Source organism: Sarcophilus harrisii, chromosome 4 (assembly GCF_902635505.1).
Source record: "Sarcophilus harrisii chromosome 4, mSarHar1.11, whole genome shotgun sequence".
NCBI classification, from domain to species: Eukaryota; Metazoa; Chordata; class Mammalia; order Dasyuromorphia; family Dasyuridae; genus Sarcophilus; species Sarcophilus harrisii.
Genome location: NC_045429.1, coordinates 386,980,191 through 386,995,265, shown reverse-complemented (window position 1 = coordinate 386,995,265; position 15,075 = coordinate 386,980,191). Strand labels below are relative to the sequence as shown.

At 33.9% G+C, this 15,075-nt stretch overlaps 1 long non-coding RNA gene across 3 annotated transcripts in view; it reads left to right on the top strand.

The window, feature by feature from the left end:
• Window positions 1–15,075, top strand: part of LOC111720445 — a 107,483-nt gene that overhangs the window by 65,713 nt on the left and 26,695 nt on the right. For all 3 annotated transcript variants that reach the window (XR_004233971.1, XR_004233968.1, XR_004233970.1), the window contains exons 5-6: window positions 8,009–8,078; window positions 8,464–8,569. This is a non-coding gene — a long non-coding RNA (uncharacterized LOC111720445). The remainder of the gene's footprint in view (window positions 1–8,008; window positions 8,079–8,463; window positions 8,570–15,075) is intronic.

Here is a 15,075-nt window from a genome sequence, read left to right as displayed (position 1 = left end):
TGGAAAGGCCAGCTTTCCACTTCGCACTTCACAGAAAGTGCAGATATTCTGTGGTAGATCTTTGTTCATGTACAGCTTGCTCAGGGCAAAAAAAAAAAAGCTTTTTGGTTTTCTGTTCAACAGGACTGGGAGCACATAAATAATTAATTATCAAGCATCTTCTATGTGCTTGGTCCTGTCAGGATATAAAAGAAGCCAAAAGACTAGTAGTAGCCAATAGTAATTAAACAATTGTGTGGTCAAACGATGAGCACTGTGAGGTCAGATCTTAATGATCATTGTGGGCAGAGAGATGGGATTATGGAGATATTCCTCATCAGGGTGTTAAGCGAGTATTGAAATGTTGAAGGCCCTGGGAGAGCAACATAAAGGATTTGCCCAGGGTCACATACCTGGTAAGGATCTGATTGTGGATTTGGATTCTGGTCTTCCTGACTGCAGATCCAGGGCTCTATGTATTGTGCCACATATAGCAAGAACTGTGACCTTACTGTCTCAGAGTAAGGACAACTATATCTCTTAGGATTTATAGGGATACCCTAGGAGAATTAGAGAAGTTTGTTTTTAACTCTTATCAGTTTGAGCCCCTTTACTGGCATATTTCCCTCCTCCCTGTCCCATAACTCTCACTGAAGAGTTCTTCAGTTCTATTTAAACCATTATATGTGTACACACACACACACACACACACACACACACACACACACATATATCATTCTGGTTCTACTTACTTCTCTCTTCAGGTTCATATAAATTTATACAAGTCTTCCCTTTTCTGCAATTGTCCTTTTTATAATTTCTTTATGTACCATAATTTGTTCAGTCATTTAGATGCTCACTGATGGGCATCCCTTTGTTTCCAGTTCTTTGGTACAACTAAAAGAGTTGCTGAAGATACTTTTATATTTTATAATGCTTTAAAATTAAAAAATTTTAAATATTTGCATAAGGTTTTTCCTTTTTTCTTCAATCTATTTGGGTCATTAGATCAAAGTATATACACAATTTTGTGACCTTTTGGTTACAGTTTAAAATTATTTTATTGAAACACTGGACAAATTCACAATTCCAGGAACAATGCACTAGTATTCTTGTCTTCCTGAAGCTCCTCAAAACACTCGTTTTCCTTTTTAAAAAAATTTTTTTTCAAATATGATGATTGTAAGATAGAACCTCAAAGATTAATCTTAATTTCATTTCTCATGCTATTAGTGATTTGGAGTATTTTTCACATTGCTGTTAATAACTTTTAATAATTTCACATAGCTATTCCTTTAATTGCTACCTGTTTGTATTCTTTGATCATTTATCTTTTAGGGGTGATTCTGCTATATGTTTGACTAGTTTCTTATATATCTTTGATATGTAAAATTAATGATACAGACTTACTACAAACTTTTTCCCCTGAGGTAACTATTTCCTTTCTAATTTTAGCAGCAGATTTTGTGCAAGATGTTTTTCAGTTTTATATAGTTGAAATGACCCATTTTGTTTTGTGATCCTCTATATCCCTTGTGTGGCCACAAACTCTTCACCTTTCCAGATACCTTGTAACAGATAGTTCCTTCATTGCTTCCCTAATTTGTTTATGATGATCTTTTACATCTAGGTCACATATCCATGTGGAGATTATTGTAGTATATGCTGTGAGATTTTAATCTATTCCTAACTTATAGCAAACTGCTTTCCAGATTTCTCAGAAGGTTTTGTCAAATAGTCAATGGGTTTTATTTTTATTTTAGTCACCCATTATTTTTTACTCACTTTGAATAAGTGATAGAAAAGTTTTCTTTTAATTTAAGCTTTTATAAAATCAGCACAATTTTTTTTTGAAAGAGGATACCTAGTGTTCTTGTTTTTAATGAGAGCTAGTATTTATTCCATTTGTTATCTTAGACAGTTGAATATGTAAATTTCTTACTAGAGGGGAAGCACTATCCACCTGGGCAAAGATGATATCTACTGACCTTCCAGTTCCACATGATGCTTGTCTGAAAACTCTGAAAGACCTTTAAAAATAAACTGTCCTACAGATGTTCTACATCCTGTTCTGATTCTTTCACTGTCTCGTGTGTGTGTGTGTGTGTGTGTGTGTGTGTGTGTGTGTGTGTGTATTTTTCAAAATACTTGCAAAGATAGTTTTTATTCCTGAAACTTTATGTTCCAAATTTTTTCCCTTCTTTTCCCTACCCTCTTCCCTAGCCAGAAAGTAATCCAATATATGTTAAACATGTACAATTCTTCTATACATATTTCCACATTTATGATGCTGTGCAAGAAAAATCAGATCAAAAGGGGAAAAAAAATAGAAAATAAAAAGCAAGCAAACAACAACAAAAAGTGAAAATACTATGTTGTGATCCAAATTCAGTCCCCACAGTCCTCTCTCTGAGTTCAGATGTCTCTCTCCATCACAAGTCTTTTGGAATTAGCTTGAATCACATTGTTGTTGGAAAGCCAAGTCCATCACAGTTGATCATCACATAATTTTGTTCTTACTATATACAATGTTTTCCTGGTCCTACTCAACTTCACTTAATATCAGTTCATGTAAGTCTCTCCAAGTTGCCATGCAATCATCCTGCTGATCATCTCATTTTTCCCCCTTTTCATTTATTTTTTGAAGTTTTTTATTTTCAAAACATATGCAAGGATAATTTTTTAACACTGATCCTTGCAAAACCTTGTGTTCCAATTTTCCCTTCCTTCCCCCTATCCCCTCTCCTAGATGGCAAGTAATCCAATATATGTTAAACATGGTAAAAAAAAATGTGTAAATCCAATATAGGCATACATATTTTTACAATTATCTTGCTGCACAAGAAAAATCTGATCAAAGAGGAAGAAAAATGAGAAAGAAAATAAAATTCAAACAATCAACATCAAAAAGAGTGAGAATGTTTATGTTATGATCCAGCCTCAGTTCCCACAGTTCTCTCTCTGGGTACAAATGGCTCTCTTCATCACAAGATCATTGAAACTGGTCTCAATCACTTCATTGTTGAAGAGAGCCACATTCATCAGAATTGATCATCGTATAATCTTGTTGCCATGTACAATGATCTCATGGTCCAAGTTCATTTCACTTAGCATCAGTTCATGTAGGTTTTTCCACGCCTCTCTGGAATTATTCTGCTGGTCATTTCTTACAAAACAATAATATTCCATAACATTCATATACTATAACTTATTCAGTATTCTCCAACTGATGGGCATCCACTCAGTTTCCAGTTTCTTACCTCTACAAAAAGGGCTGCCACAGACATTTTTGCACATGTGGGTCCCTTTCCCTTGTTTATGATCTCTTTGGGATACAGAACCAGTTGTGGGACTGCTGGATCAAAGGGTATGCATAGTTTTATGGCCCTTTGGGCATAGTTCTATATTACTCTCCAGATTGGATCAGTTCACAACTCTACCAACAATGTATTAGTGTCCCAGTTTTCCCACATTCCCTCCAATATTTATCATTATCTGTTCTTGTCATCTTAGCCAATCTGAGAGATGGATAGTGGTACCTAGAGGTATCTTAATTTGTGTTTCTCAATTAACACAAATTTCAAACTTTTATTAAGGAGAGATGTGTTGTTTGCAGTTTTTTTTTTTTTTTTAACCATAACCAAAAATATTGCTATGGTATATAGGATACATTTCTTTCTTTTCTTTGATATGTTTTCAGTTGAGGCCAGTTCAGGATTGCTATAAAAAACTATGAATAGTATAGTCACATTTCTCACATAATTCCAAATTTTTTTCAAAAACAGTTGGATCAATCCACTTCTTGATTTATCAGTGTGCTATTCTTGTCTTTTCACAACTCCTCTGACATTACCTATTTATATCTTTTAGTATCTTTGTCTTTATTTTTATTAGTATTTTAATTTTTTCTAGTTGCATGTAAAACAATTTTAACATTTTTTTTTTTACAATTTTGAGTTTTATATTCTCTTTCTTCCTACTAAATAATTCTTAGTCCAGTAGTTGCAGTCTTTTCATTTACTTCTGTATGTTGCATACCTAATCTATTCTATTGACTGACTTTACTAATTTTTGACTATTATCAAATAGTTTTGATGATTACTGCTTTGTACTATATTTTGATATCTGAAACTGGCAGCACCCTACCGACCCACTTTTCCCTCCATTATTTTCCTTGAAAGTTTTGATCTTTTGTTCCTCCAGAATAGTTAAGTGGTTGAGTAGATGAGGAATTGGAAAGACTGGAGTTCAAATCTGACACTTAGAAGCTGTGTGATCTTGGGCAAGTCAATTAACCCTGTTTGCCTCAGGTTCCTTAATTGTGGAACAATATTTACCTTCTAGGATTGTTGTGAGGATCAAATGACATAATTATAATGCTCTTAGCACTGTTTCTCATGGTAGGCACTTAGTAAATAGTTTTTTCCTTTTTTCCAGATGAGTTTAGTTATGATTTTTTCTAATTTCATAAAGAAACATTTTGGTAAATTGATATGGTTTGTAATAAAAAATTTAATTTAGAGTAGGATTGCCATTTTTATTATTTTGGTACTTGCAAAACAGGAACAAATATGATCTTTGAAAAATGCTTTATAGTTCATGGAATCATAGATCATAGATTGAGAGCTGGAAAAAAATTTAGAAGTCTGTCCATCCACTTCATATTACAGATGAAGAAACAGCTTGGAGAGATGGTTGTATTCTTATCATTGCTGTCTTTATCTTTGAAAGTGGGCTCCCAAATATTTTATACATTCTTTAGTTATTCTGAACAAAATTCTCTTCCTACCTTTCTTTCTAAGCTGGATTTTAGTGAAAGACTCATGATTTAGATTGATGATTTGTGTGTGTTTCTTTTATATCCTGATTCTTTCTTGAAGCTGTTATTTTGATGAATTTTAATTAACTATTTAAGGTTATCTAAATAATAATAATATACCTTATGATTTATATAATGCTTATATATGCTAGGAACTATGTTAAATACTTTATAAATATTATTTCATTTGACCTTCAACCAGCCCTGGGAGATAGGTGCTGCTGTTATAGATGAGGAAATTGAGGCAAAAACAATTTAATTCTTTTACCCCAGAATTACCCAACTTGTAATTGTCTGAAGTCATATTTGATCTCAAGTTTTCCTGTCTCTAGGCTTAATATTCTATCCATTCTGCTACTAGATGCCCCAAAGACCATTATAACATCTATATAAAATAATAATTTTATTGCTTCAATTTTATTTGCCTTATCTTGTTGATATAGATAGCATTTCTAGCACTATATCAAATAATCATGCCCCTAATGGATATTTTTGTCTTACCCCATCTTATTGGAAAGGCCTCTAATTTAATTCCATTATATATATAATGTTAGATCTTAGTTTAAGATAAGGGGTTGTTTAAATCTAGAGTCCATGAACTTTTGTGTGCATGTTTTTTTTTTTTTTTTTAATATTTGATAACCACATTTAAATGGAATCAGTTTCCTTTGCAATGTGATTTATTTTATATTATACATTTTAAAACAATGTGCTGGGAAGACTTCCTTAGATGGCCAAAGGGGTTTATGATACAAAAGGGTTAAGAACCCTTATTTATATAGACTTTTCACTGCCTCTCGCCCTTCATATCCCATCTGTTGTCAAGAACTGTAGATTTCACCATTGTAATATCCCTGCAGTATACCTCCTCCTCTCTCTGATGGGGCCAGCACTCGAGTGCAAGCCTTTATCATCTTATTCCTTGATTACTGCCAAGCCTGCTGGTAGGTCTGCCTGCCTTAAGTCTCTCCACTCCAGGCCATTCTCCAGTCAATAGCTAAAGTGATTTTTCCAAGTACAGGTCCAGTCATGTCACACACACGCACACACGCCTACACGACTAATTACTCTTTTTCTCTGTCTCCTATTTATCCTGTGTATAGATTTCTTTGTATATATTTGTTTGCATGGTCTCCTCCTCCTTTAGATGGTAATCTTTGAGGGCAGGGACTGTCTTTTGCCTCTTTTTGTATTCCCAATACTTAATATAGTGATTGGCACATAGAAGGCACTTAATAAATGCAATATTTTTAGCATATTGCAATAATCCATTTACTAGTATTTTATTTAAAATATTTGTTTTGCTGTGCATACCCTTTGATCCAGCAATGCTACTATTGAGTCTTTATACCAAGGAAATCATAAAGGAAGAAAAATGACCCACATGTGCAAAAATGTTTGTAGCAGCTCTTTTTGTGGTGTCAAAGAATTGGAAAATGAATAGATGTCCCTTAATTTGGGAATAGCTGAATAAGTTATGGTATATGAAAATAATAAAATATTATTTTTCTGTTAAAAATGATGAACAAGCTGATTTTAGAAAAACTTGGAAAGATTTTACATGAACTGATACTGAATGAAACAAGTAGACCAGGAATACGTTGTACATAATAATAGCAAAATTATCCAATGATCAACTATGAAAGCCTTGTTTCTTCTCAGCAATTAAATGATCCAAGGCAATTCCAATAAACTTTGGATAGAAAACACTATCTTCAGAGAGAGAACTATGGCAACTAAATGTAAATCAACACATGTTACGTTCACTTTTCTTTTTCTTTTTCTTCCTTTCATGGTTTTTCCCTCTTGTTCTGATTTTTCTCTTTCATCATGATTCATAAAGAAATGTGTATTAAAGATAGTCAAATGTTTGTTTTGATATTCATTGAATATTGGTCTATAATTTGATTTTATCTCTGGTTTAGTTTAATCAAGTTCATTTTTGTTCTATAAAAGAAATTTGGCAGGCTTTCTAGTTTTTCTATTTTTGTAAATGTTTATAGAATGTAATTTTTTTTCATGTCTGAGAAAATTCACTTATTAATCCATCTCATTCCAGACTTTTTTTTCCCCTTTTCCTTTGGGAGCTCATTTAAGGAGCTTATACAATTTGTTTCCCTCAGACTGGATTATTTAAATTCCTTATTATGAGCATTTTATATTCCTATGGCTCTTCATTCATTTAATTAATATCATCAGTTTTACTGGTATGTGCTTGGAAAAATAAGTTTTAATAATTTCCTTTATTTCCTCATTAGTTGTGAATTTTCCTTTTTGATAGTGGCAATTCGGTTCTGTCTCTCTTAAAAAAATATCAACCTATTCTAGGTTTACCTACTTTATTTTTAAATTTTGTTTCCATAAAAGCAGATCCCCATTTTTGTAAATCCTATAAGAGCTTTTTCTTTTTCCCTTTTAATTCTGTTCATTGATTCTTTGATCTTTGTTTTGGTCTTTAGTTGTTGTGGGTTTTTTTTTTAAACTTGTTGCTTTTCTAACTTTTTTAGTTTTAGTTAATTCTTTTTCTCTTTTGATGATGAAAATAAATCTTAACTCTACAGACTGTTTTAGCTACAATCTAAAAGTTTTGGTATGTTTTCTTATCATTGTCTTTTTAAAAAATTAAATAAATATTGTTAAAATTAAATAATTAAAAATTTTTTAAACATTTGTATTAAGTTTTATATTTATGAAATTTTATAATGCCTTAGTTTCTGATCAGTTTTTGTATACAGTGCTGCAAAAGTGCAACTAAAAAGCTAATTGTCTATGATTTTTTACATATAATTACCTTGTTTATGTTTTTTAAATCAAGTTGGTTTTGATTGTCGCTATGTCTGTTATCATGATTGCTGTTCTTGTGGTAGAGGGTTTGGTTTACCAGAAGCATAATAGTTTTTTTGAGAGATAAAGGATTAGAATTCTTTGTCCTCCTCATCATTCCTTCCTGTCAAATGGAAATTCAGTAAACTTAAGCTGAGCTTTTGATTGTTTCCTTTATGATCACAGAACAAACTAATCATTCAGACCTGGAGAGTCCAGGGTATTGTTCTGAAACCAGACTTGCCCATCTAAAATCTTCGTAGATTGAGGACAAAGGCCCAAAGGATTGAATAGGATTGCTATTTACAAAGTCTGTCTAGTGAGTAACTCTTATTTCATGTTCCTTTTAATTTGCTTTGGACTAATGTCCTGTTCCTCTCCTTCCAGGTAGCTCTGAGAATCCTGTAACTACTTTGTTCAAGTATCTCAAACCTCTCCCTGTGGTTTAATTTGCCTGGTGAGTTCCAAGGTTTTAATTTTTTTTCAGGTCTCTAAATATGCTGAATATGAAGACTTTATATACAGACATTTAATTTTTTAATTTAAATTTTTGAGATGCTTTCATGGGATCAGTTTTGTCATCTTACTCAAATGTGAATAACATGATACAGGCATTATAATAGAGTATTTTAAAGGTTATATAAAGAACTTTCATCCTCAAGTGATTAGTGACAATTTTATTAAAGTGTCTGCCTCACAGAGTTATTATGGGGTTCAGAAAAGAAAATGTGTGCATAAAAAGCTATGACAATTTTAGCTTTATCATTCAAAATTCTGACAGAGGCACTGTTTTCCCCTATACTAAAGATACTAAAATGTGACTTTTTTTTTTCTTCTGACAGTTTAGTAGGAAGCTGGACTCATCTTCTCAATTCATTGCATTGAGCATTCCATGAGTGACTTTATGAGCCTTTCACTGTACTACTCAATGCTAAGATACAAAATTACGTAAGTTAAGATTTATCTCCAAGGAGCTTATGATCTTATATATAGCCTCCTAATCCAATGCATAAACCAAAAGAATCCTCTGTTAACACACCCAACAAGTGAGTGTGAATTGTATATTTATGATCTTGTAATTATAATGTTTCTATTATTTTTCATCATCATTATTAAACTATCTACATGTCTTTGTAAAAATAAAATACTATTAAAAATTTTTTTTAAAATAGAGTAGAAATTTTTCCAAGTATAGACTCCCTTTCATGGGTCCATGAAGTCCAAACTATTTTCATAATAATATTAAGACATTATTTGCCTAATAAAATGCTTATGTAGGTGACCCCATATGTTTGTACATATATATATAAATATATATATATATATATATATATATATATATATATATATATATATAGTGAGTTCAGATTTTCTTCATATACTTGAATTGAAACAATACTTGTCAATAGATTGCATTCAGATAGATTACAAGATGACCATGGAAGCCTGTTGCTACAAAAATGTTGAGCCGTAAATGCCATCTGAGATGGTAAATGGTGCTTCCTAGTATTCTGTGGCTTGAAGGGTTGATTCAAAACAATAGTGATTGATAGGGCTTGAATCATTTGTTTGGGTTCCCTTCTATAAGACTGTGGTAGGCTCATGTAATGGAGATGTCTGAAGCGAGTAGGATGGCTGTGTTTAGCAGTGGTACTTCTAAGGGGTTTAGTGGGTGAATTCCTAGAAGCAGATATGAGAATCTGTCTTCTATTAAGTCAAGACATTAGAAATTTACAAAATATTTAAATCAAAGCTATTCCTCTAAATTTTTCTAATATCTTTTCTCTGCTGATTATTTCATATTTAGTATGCATACAGATTTTTTTGTATACATATTTGTTTTCATATGGTCTCCCTTATCAGATTGTGGGCTCCTTGAGGGAAGATATGTCTCTTTTTATAGCCCCAGTGCTTAGCCCAGCATCTGACACAATGCTTACTGACTGACAGACTGACATTTTCCAGTTGCCATAGCTGCAAATCCCTCCCCCCTCCTTTAGCTGAAGTATTTGTTTGTTTTTTCCTTTACTTGGATCCGAAGAGCCTAGGCAGAAGCATAACTGGGAATTTGGGCCCAGTAACAACAACAACAACAAGAAATGTCACACTAGTGTGTCACCAGCACGAAGCTCTCATGCCCTCTTGGCTTCAGTATTTTTTCTTGAACTTGGTTGTTCTGGAAGGACAACACACTTTTCCCATCCTCCCTGGTGAGACCCTATTATTGGAATACATCCCATCTCTCTGGGTGTTGATTAAAATAGGTGCCACTACAAAGTATCCCCTTCAACACCTCTAGGTGTTGTAATACAAAGCCCAGGTCTTCAATGAACATTTGTTCTTTGACTTTTGGGTCTAGTAAGATGAAACATTGGGTTTTCTGTAGCTGGAAAACAACAGGGAGGGCTGGAGTAGGGTTCCTATCTAGGCTATTATGGGTTCTTTGTTTGCCCTGAGTTGCCTAGAATGTGGCTTTGAACCACCACTGCCCCTCATCCTTCTGGGAGCCACCAAGTTAGAGTAGAGTTTATGCCTCTGATCAAAGTCCTATGTCAAGAATTTGTCCTGAAATTGTTAACTGAATGTAAGGGGAAAAATACTGAGGAGGAGTAAGCCCCTCCATTTCTTGGCCTAGTTTAAACCCTAACTGAATTTTGTCCTCAGGACTTTAGTCTGCTTTTCTTAGGAAACTCACACTTAACTTCATCTTTCTTATATAATGAAACCAATACTAAGATAAATGCTCCAAGGTCTAATGCTTTGACTTCCATAGAATCTAAAGTCCAAGTCCCCTCTTAGTTTGCAAAATTACCTTCCAGCATGTAGCCCTGGTTGATAAAAGGGTGTACTTCCTCCATCCTTTTGCTCAGGAATCAGTATCTACCCCCCAAAGGGGGTTCAAGAATGATGTGGTCTGTAAAGACATATGAAGAAGTGGAAAGAACAAGAGTTAAGAGAGACTTGGCTTTGATTCCTGACATCAATATTTATGAGCTTTGTGACCCTGGACAAGACAATTGACCTGAGTTTGAGTTTCCTCATTTATAGAATGTTGGTAATAAATAGTACTTGTATTGATAGGTGATATAAAGAAAACATTCTTGAAATTTTGAAACCTTAAAGTCCTGTATAAATGTGAGCAGTATAAATGAGCCAAGATCAGTTTTCTTTCCTTTTTTTTTTTTTTTTTTAAATAACTTTTTATTAACAGAACCTATGCCAGGGTAATTTTTTACAAAATTATCCCTTGCACTCACTTCTGTTGCGATTTTTCCCCTTCTTCTCTCTATCCCCTCCCCCACATGGCAAGCAGTCCTATATATGTTAAATAGGTTACATTAGATCTTGGATACAATATATGTGTGCAGAACCGAACAGTTCTCTTGTTGCTCAGGGAGAATTGGATTCAGAAGGTATAAATAATCTGGGAAGAAGAACAAAAATGCAAGCAGTTTACATTCATTTCTCAATGTTCTTTCTTTGGGTGTAGCTGCTTCTGTCCATCCTTGATCAATTGAAACTAACTTAGATCTTCTCTTTGTCGAAGAAATCCACTTCCATCAGAATACATCCTCATACAGTATCATTGTTGAGGTATATAATGAAGATCAGTTTTCTTAAAGGAAGCTTTTTTTCCTTTTTTTTTTTTCTTTCTTTTTGCGGAGACAACTGCGATTAAATGACTTGCTCAGGGTTACACAGCTAGGAAGTGTTAAGTGTCTGAGACCAGATTTGAACTCAGGTCCTTCTGAATTCAGGGCTGGTGGTCTATTCACTGCACCAACTAACTGCCCACCTTCTTAACCTCTTCAATTCCCATAATCTCTGTACCTCAAACAGATAAGATTATTTGCTTGATCTCATCTTCCATAAATATCCTATCTCCATGATTCAGAACTCTAAAATTGCTCACTCTAAACACAAATTCCTGTTCTTCCAACTGTTCATGTGCCTTACCCCTCTTAAAGTAATTCTCAGGCCTCACAACTGTCCCATCTTTTCAATTCTTCATGTTTTTCTAGTCTATCACCTTAATTCTGTCTCTATTTTCCTTCTTTTAAAAACTTAATCTTATAGTTAACTAGTTCAAGTTTATGCTCTTCTCTCCTCTTGAATCATTTACTTCTCCCCGTTTTATCACTGGTTAGATTTGTCCAAACATTAATCTTTAAATATTTCCCTCATCTACTTTATTTGCTCCAGCTTTTTGCTAAAGTTTAGTAGGATTATATTTATAATAATAGCAACATTATAAAATTTATTTATAAATTATAGAAACCTACTAATTGGGCCAACTACATTCTCTCCTCCTTTGTTCCAGTTTCATATTTTGAAGTAGCTCTTCTTGCCTAGTCTGGTCCCCATTGCCTATGTCTTTGATCTCATCCCCTCATGTCTTCTCTTAAAGAGGTGGTTAAACATCTGAAGTTCAATCATCTCTTCTAATTTAAAGTCTTTTATTACCGACTGACTTCCTACAGCCTAGAAATATGCCTATATCGCCATGCCTAAAAAAATTTACTTGATTCTGCTATCCAGTTAGATTATTATTACCTGTTATTAGGTTATTGTGTCTCTCTTCCTCTTTGTGTTTAAAATTCCTAGAAAAAGCTATTTACACTTATTGCTTCAGCTTCCTCAGCTTCTTCATCTCCCACTTACTTCTCAACACTTTGCAATCTGGCTTCTGACCCCCCACCATTCAAATGAAATTGCTTTCTTCAAAGCTATTATCTTAATTGCCAAATCTGATGGCCTCTTTTCAATCCTAATTTTTCTTTAATTCTCTGCAGCATTTAATATTGTTGATCACCTCCAGTATACTTTTTCCTTCTGGTAACATCACTCTCTTTAGGTTTTCCTCCTACCTGTCCAACCAGTTCCTTAGCTTACTTTGCTGCATCATCCAAGACCCATCTCCTATACCTGTATATCCCAATACTGTCCTAGCCTCTCTCTTCTTCTCTTTCTACATTCTCTATTTTGATAAGTTCCATTAGATCCCATGAGTTTTTTTAAATAGCATTTTAATTTTTTCAAATGCATGCAAAGATAATTTTCAGCATTCACCTTTGCAAAGTTTTGTTTTTCAATTTTTTTCTCCCTCTCCTTCATTTCCCCAAGACATCAAGCAATCCAATTTGGATAAACATGTGCAATTTTTCTAAACATATTTCCATATTTATCATGCTTGGTTCTGCACAAGAAAGATCAAAAGGAAAAAAAAACAAAGAAAAAAAACAAGTATATATAGTGCTTCCTATAACAAGTCTATTGGAATTGCCTTGAATCATCTCATTGTTGGAAAAGAGCCAAGTCCATAACAGTTGATCATCATATAATCCTACTGTTACCGTGGTCAACGCTGGTTCTGCTCACTTCACTTAGCATCAGTTAGTGTGTCTTTCCAGGTTTTTCTGAAATCAAATAGTGAGTTTTTATCCTGGAAACTGAAGTCTTTGGGTTTATCAAAGCCAAGCATTTCTTACAAAACAATACTATTCCATTACGTTTATATTCCATAGCTTGTTCAGTTATTCCCCAACTGATGGGCATCCACTCAATTTCCAGTTCCTTGCAAATACAAAAAGGGCTACTACATAATATTTTTTACACATGTAGATCCTTTTTTCTCTTTTATGATCTCTGATTGCAGATCTGGTAGAGACACTGCTGGATCAAAAGGTATACACAGTTTTACAACCCTTTGGGCATAGTTCCTCTGAGAGGTGTGAAGTGGATCTCAGACTTGTCTTAATATACATTTCTCTAGTCAATATTGATTACAGCATTTTTTTCATATGACGAGAAATGACTTAATTTCTGTCTGAAAATTGTTCATATCCTTTGACTATCATTTGGGAAATGGCTTATATTCTTATAAATTTGAGTCACTGGTTATAAAAATTTTTTCCCTAGCTTTTTATTTCCCTTCTAATCTTGGCTGCATCGCTTTTGTTGTGCAAAATTTTAAAATTTAATGTAATCACAATTATCTATTTTGTATTTCATAATGCTCTCTATTTCTTCTTTGGCCATAAATCCCTCTCTTTCCTACAAATCCCACAGGGATGACTATCTCTGTTTTTTTTATAATATCATCCTTTATATGTAAATCATGATCCCATGGGTGTTAGATATTGATGGAGAAGAGATTAAACTCAAAGGTATATCTTACTACCAAAATAGATTCTTAGCAAATGTTTATTTGATGAATTAACTATGGGAACTTTTTTTTAAACAGCCTAGTAAAGTAAGATGAGCAAGCGATCCTCATTTTATTGTCCCCACCCAACCCCATAATTATATTACATTGCACCATTCCTGTTGCACCTTGTAAGAGGAATGGAATAGAGGTGCCTCTAATTTGAGGGGCTCAATGGAGGACAACTCTGTGATATCTCTCCTTTCCATGGCCCCAATACTAGATGAGGACCTTGTAGAGTTTTTGCCTTAGTGTGGGGTTTGACCAAGGGAAAGATCCTGGGAAGTCACCATTTTTCTAGCACAAAAGAAGGAAGGATACCTCATTCTTTTTCTAGCTATGAGATCCAACCTGGCACTACAAATGGAAGCCAGAGAGATTGCTCATTTTCATTGTGAAACACTTTATCTTTAGGCTGAGAACAGGTATAAGCTATGGCCTAGGTTTCTGGCCCAGGCTCCCAAATCTCAAACTTCAAATATTCTTGAAAGAGTTGAGGGTCCCAGAGCTGCAATTTAGCACGAGAGCACCACCAGACCTGAGTCACTGAGCTTGTTTTATGCACAGTAGGAAAGAATAATGGATACAGAAAATTAGGTCTGGGTTCAAATTAGGTAAATTTTTGATGACTGGCTCTCCCAAAAGGCGTATGTTTTATTATTATTATTATTATTTTTTTTATTTAATAGCCTTTTATTTACAGGTTATATGCATGGGTAACTTTACAGTGTTAACAATTGCCAAACCTCTTGTTTCAATTTTTCACCTCTTACCCCCTCCACCCCCTCCCCTAGATGGCAGGATGACCAGTAGATGTTAAATACATTAAAATATAAATTAGATACACAATAAGTATACATGACCAAAACGTTATTTTGCTGTACAAAAAGAATCAGACTCTGAAATATTGTACAATTAGCTTGTGAAGGAAATCAAAAATGCAGGGGCATAAATATAGGGATTGGGAATTCAATGTAATGGTTTTTAGTCATCTCCCATAGTTCTTTCTCTGGGCGTAGCTGGTTCAGTTCATTACTGCTCCATTGGAAATGATTTGGTTGATCTCGTTGCTGAAGATGGCCTGATCCATCAGAACTGGTCATCATATAATATTGTTGTTGAAGTATATAATGATCTCCTGGTCCTGCTCATTTCACTCAGCATCAGTTCGTGTAAGTCTCTCCAGGCCTTTCTGAAATCATTCTGTTGGTCATTTCTTACAGAACAGTAATATTCCATAATATTCATA